Consider the following 6,000-nt stretch of genomic DNA (forward strand, 5'->3'; position numbering starts at 1 on the left):
CAAAGTGTAGGTGATAGTCTATGGTATTGACTACAGTCTGTCATGTCAAAGTGTAGGTGATAGTCTATGGTATTGACTACAGTCTGTCATGTCAGTCTAGGTGATAGTCTATGGTATTGGCTACAGTCTGTCATGTCAAAGTGTAGGTGATAGTCTATGGTATTGACTACAGTCTGTCATGTCAAAGTGTAGGTGATAGTCTATGGTATTGACTACAGTCTGTCATGTCAGTCTAGGTGATAGTCTATGGTATTGGCTACAGTCTGTCATGTCAAAGTGTAGGTGATAGTCTATGGTATTGACTACAGTCTGTCATGTCAGTCTAGGTGATAGTCTATGGTATTGGCTACAGTCTGTCATGTCAAAGTGTAGGTGATAGTCTATGGTATTGGCTACAGTCTGTCATGTCAGTCTAGGTGATAGTCTATGGTATTGGCTACAGTCTGTCATGTCAAAGTGTAGGTGATAGTCTATGGTATTGACTACAGTCTGTCATGTCAAAGTGTAGGTGATAGTCTATGGTATTGGCTACAGTCTGTCATGTCAGTCTAGGTGATAGTCTATGGTATTGACTACAGTCTGTCATGTCAAAGTGTAGGTGATAGTCTATGGTATTGACTACAGTCTGTCATGTCAAAGTGTAGGTGATAGTCTATGGTATTGGCTACAGTCTGTCATGTCAGTCTAGGTGATAGTCTATGGTATTGACTACAGTCTGTCATGTCAGTCTAGGTGATAGTCTATGGTATTGACTACAGTCTGTCATGTCAAAGTGTAGGTGATAGTCTATGGTATTGGCTACAGTCTGTCATGTCAAAGTGTAGGTGATAGTCTATGGTATTGGCTACAGTCTGTCATGTCAGTCTAGGTGATAGTCTATGGTATTGACTACAGTCTGTCATGTCAAAGTGTAGGTGATAGTCTATGGTATTGGCTACAGTCTGTCATGTCAAAGTGTAGGTGATAGTCTATGGTATTGGCTACAGTCTGTCATGTCAGTCTAGGTGATAGTCTATGGTATTGACTACAGTCTGTCATGTCAAAGTGTAGGTGATAGTCTATGGTATTGACTACAGTCTGTCATGTCAAAGTGTAGGTGATAGTCTATGGTATTGGCTACAGTCTGTCATGTCAGTCTAGGTGATAGTCTATGGTATTGACTACAGTCTGTCATGTCAGTCTAGGTGATAGTCTATGGTATTGACTACAGTCTGTCATGTCAAAGTGTAGGTGATAGTCTATGGTATTGACTACAGTCTGTCATGTCAAAGTGTAGGTGATAGTCTATGGTATTGGCTACAGTCTGTCATGTCAGTCTAGGTGATAGTCTATGGTATTGGCTACAGTCTGTCATGTCAAAGTGTAGGTGATAGTCTATGGTATTGGTTACAGTCTGTCATGTCAAAGTGTAGGTGATAGTCTATGGTATTGGCTACAGTCTGTCATGTCAGTCTATGTGATAGTCTATGGTATTGACTACAGTCTGTCATGTCAGTCTAGGTGATAGTCTATGGTATTGGCTACAGTCTGTCATGTCAAAGTGTAGGTGATAGTCTATGGTATTGGCTACAGTCTGTCATGTCAAAGTGTAGGTGATAGTCTATGGTATTGACTACAGTCTGTCATGTCAAAGTGTAGGTGATAGTCTATGGTATTGGCTACAGTCTGTCATGTCAAAGTGTAGGTGATAGTCTATGGTATTGGCTACAGTCTGTCATGTCAGTCTAGGTGATAGTCTATGGTATTGGCTACAGTCTGTCATGTCAAAGTGTAGGTGATAGTCTATGGTATTGACTACAGTCTGTCATGTCAGTCTAGGTGATAGTCTATGGTATTGGCTACAGTCTGTCATGTCAAAGTGTAGGTGATAGTCTATGGTATTGACTACAGTCTGTCATGTCAGTCTAGGTGATAGTCTATGGTATTGACTACAGTCTGTCATGTCAAAGTGTAGGTGATAGTCTATGGTATTGACTACAGTCTGTCATGTCAGTCTAGGTGATAGTCTATGGTATTGACTACAGTCTGTCATGTCAAAGTGTAGGTGATAGTCTATGGTATTGACTACAGTCTGTCATGTCAAAGTGTAGGTGATAGTCTATGGTATTGGCTACAGTCTGCCATGTCAGTCTAGGTGATAGTCTATGGTATTAACTACAGTCTGTCATGTCAAAGTGTAGGTGATAGTCTATGGTATTGACTACAGTCTGTCATGTCAGTCTAGGTGATAGTCTATGGTATTGGCTACAGTCTGTCATGTCAAAGTGTAGGTGATAGTCTATGGTATTGACTACAGTCTGTCATGTCAAAGTGTAGGTGATAGTCTATGGTATTGGCTACAGTCTGTCATGTCAGTCTAGGTGATAGTCTATGGTATTGACTACAGTCTGTCATGTCAAAGTGTAGGTGATAGTCTATGGTATTGGCTACAGTATGTCATGTCAGTCTAGGTGATAGTCTATGGTATTGACTACAGTCTGTCATGTCAGTCTAGGTGATAGTCTATGGTATTGGCTACAGTCTGTCATGTCAAAGTGTAGGTGATAGTCTATGGTATTGGCTACAGTCTGTCATGTCAGTCTAGGTGATAGTCTATGGTATTGACTACAGTCTGTCATGTCAGTCTAGGTGATAGTCTATGGTATTGACTACAGTCTGTCATGTCAGTCTAGGTGATAGTCTATGGTATTGGCTACAGTCTGTCATGTCAAAGTGTAGGTGATAGTCTATGGTATTGACTACAGTCTGTCATGTCAAAGTGTAGGTGATAGTCTATGGTATTGACTACAGTCTGTCATGTCAAAGTGTAGGTGATAGTCTATGGTATTGACTACAGTCTGTCATGTCAGTCTAGGTGATAGTCTATGGTATTGGCTACAGTCTGTCATGTCAAAGTGTAGGTGATAGTCTATGGTATTGGCTACAGTCTGTCATGTCAGTCTAGGTGATAGTCTATGGTATTGACTACAGTCTGTCATGTCAAAGTGTAGGTGATAGTCTATGGTATTGACTACAGTCTGTCATGTCAAAGTGTAGGTGATAGTCTATGGTATTGGCTACAGTCTGTCATGTCAAAGTGTAGGTGATAGTCTATGGTATTGACTACAGTCTGTCATGTCAGTCTAGGTGATAGTCTATGGTATTGGCTACAGTCTGTCATGTCAAAGTGTAGGTGATAGTCTATGGTATTGGCTACAGTCTGTCATGTCAAAGTGTAGGTGATAGTCTATGGTATTGACTACAGTCTGTCATGTCAAAGTGTAGGTGATAGTCTATGGTATTGACTACAGTCTGTCATGTCAGTCTAGGTGATAGTCTATGGTATTGACTACAGTCTGTCATGTCAAAGTGTAGGTGATAGTCTATGGTATTGACTACAGTCTGTCATGTCAGTCTAGGTGATAGTCTATGGTATTGACTACAGTCTGTCATGTCAAAGTGTAGGTGATAGTCTATGGTATTGGCTACAGTCTGTCATGTCAAAGTGTAGGTGATAGTCTATGGTATTGGCTACAGTCTGTCATGTCAAAGTGTAGGTGATAGTCTATGGTATTGGCTACAGTCTGTCATGTCAAAGTGTAGGTGATAGTCTATGGTATTGACTACAGTCTGTCATGTCAGTGTAGGTGATAGTCTATGGTATTGGCTACAGTCTGTCATGTCAAAGTGTAGGTGATAGTCTATGGTATTGGCTACAGTCTGTCATGTCCAGACCGATGCTGATATGAGGGAGGCCCCTGAAAATGTAGCCAAACTATCACGAGACTTTTAATTACATATACAGTATATACAGTGCATTCGGAAAGTATTCAGACCCCTTGACTTTTTCCACATTTTGTTACATTACAGCCTTATTCTAAAATGGATTAAATTATTTTTTTCCCTCATCAATCTACACACAATACCCCATAATGACAAAGCGAAAGAGTTCCTCTGTGGAGATGAAGTGCTTTGAAAGGCTGGTTATGGCTCACATCAACACCATTATCCCAGAAACCCTAGACCCACTCCAATTTGCATACCGCCCCAACAGATCCACAGATCTCTATTGCACTCCACACTGCCCTTTCCCACCTGGACAAGAGGAACACTTACGTGAGAACGCTGTTCATTGACTACAAATCATTGAACTAAAGTATCAGAGCAAAAGACAGTTCACCTGACACAAGTTTGACATTTCTAACTCAATATCACACACCTGATGGAAATGTATCAACCCCCTGCAAATACAGTATGTCAATGTATTATTTTTACATTTTAGTCATTTAGCAGACACTCTTATCCAGAGCGACTTACAGGAGCAATTAGGGTTAAGTGCCTTGCTTAAGGGCACGTCGGCAGATGTTTCACCTAGTCGGCTCTGGGATTAGAACCAGCGACCTTTCGGTTACTGGCACAACGCTCTTACCCACTAAGCTACCTGCCTCCCTATTATAATCCACATATGAATCATTAACAACCTTCTAATAGGTAATGATGTATATACTGTATATCGCTAGAATAAGCATACAGTATTTGTTCATCAACATCTTAGTGTTTTCCTTAATAAAAGTCTAGGTGGAGTAGATGTGCTCAAAGATGCCCTCTGGTGTTTCAATTGAGCATTACAAGCTCTGCGACTCAACCGAAGCATATCACTGCATGCTTTAGCGTCCCATACTATACTGCAGTATGATGCATCTTTGAAATGAGGAACCACTGTACTGTTGAACGATAAGACGTGTGTTGATACTGTTGAACGATAAGACTTGTGTTGATACTGTTGCTTTACAGTATCATGCTCCCACACCTCTCTCTCTTCTCTGTGGGCCTGATTGGTATACTGCTCACACAGACAACAATAACATAATCATCCATACCATGGATAGGTATTCGCTCTATAATACCCCATAAGGCCATACCGTGTCTCTCCTATATGTTTCTCCTGGTCCCTGACTTGTGAAAATAGTTACTTTAACAGTAGAGACGAGAGAGTAGCAACTCCACTAGAGCGCATCAACTTCTCTGCATTCTCCCAAATCCGATTTTGGGAGGACTCTCCAACAACTATTATCAACAATTATATAAACTACAGCTGCAACAAAACACGAAGACAACATGAACACACGCCCGTGCGTGCTTAGCCTACCTGGGTGTGTGTGTGGAGTGTGTCCCGCGGTGTCCGGTAAAAACGGATGACTCGCTGCACGCAGATAACCAGTGTCGTCCTGAGTGATAAACGATAATGAGCCGAGTGAGCTACGGTCACCTACCACTGGACGTCTGACTGACGAGTGAGCTACGGTCACCTACCACTGGACGTCTGACTGACGAGTGAGCTACGGTCACCTACCACTGGACGTCTGACTGACGAGTGAGCTACGGTCACCTACCACTGGACGTCTGACTGACGTGTCTTGATACCACCGCCTGACTAACATATGCGTGACACCAGCGTCTGCAGGCTGTTATAATACCGTAACGCTCTGTTGGGTTAATTTCGGCTTGTTGGGTTGTTTTAGAAATAACACAACAAGTTGGGTTTAAGTTGAGTAGGCTCCTGAAAGAAATGTAAAATGTTTGCTTCTGACATTTTAAATGGATGTTTTACTCCATATGGAGGACCGCACCTGTCACAATAATAACTAAATAAATGCACACATAATTAAATAAATAAGCAAGGAAATACAAAAATACTGACTTTCATTTTCTCTAAGTATCTGTATGTATTTAATTATTTATCTATGTATTATCTAATTATTAAAACTTTTATTTATTTTATTAATTTATATATTCCTGTATTTCTTCCTCCAATATGATAATGAGGGCGTGTCAATAAAATGTCTGTGGGTGGTATCTAACACACCATTGGATGATCCATGTCACCTGGTGTTGCTTGCTCGCCTTTGCCCGCTTTTGCACCACCCTATGTGAAGATAGCCACAAAAATGATTAGCCACACTAGTGAAATTTGCAGTTTGCCTTCAAAATAAAAGTCCTGCATTGAAACTGACGCAAACA

General features: G+C 41.1%; 1 protein-coding gene across 1 annotated transcript in view; it reads right to left on the reverse strand.

Moving 5' to 3' along the window:
* inpp5kb (inositol polyphosphate-5-phosphatase Kb) overlaps positions 1-5,400 on the reverse strand; it is an 87,547-nt gene extending 82,147 nt beyond the window's left edge. Inside the window, exon 1 of the mRNA XM_041851516.2 lies at positions 5,129-5,400. The gene's annotated coding sequence lies outside the window, so the exon portion shown is untranslated. The remainder of the gene's footprint in view (positions 1-5,128) is intronic.
* Between the last annotated feature and the right edge of the window lie 600 nt (positions 5,401-6,000).

Source organism: Coregonus clupeaformis, chromosome 27 (assembly GCF_020615455.1).
Source record: "Coregonus clupeaformis isolate EN_2021a chromosome 27, ASM2061545v1, whole genome shotgun sequence".
Classification (NCBI taxonomy): domain Eukaryota; kingdom Metazoa; phylum Chordata; class Actinopteri; order Salmoniformes; family Salmonidae; genus Coregonus; species Coregonus clupeaformis.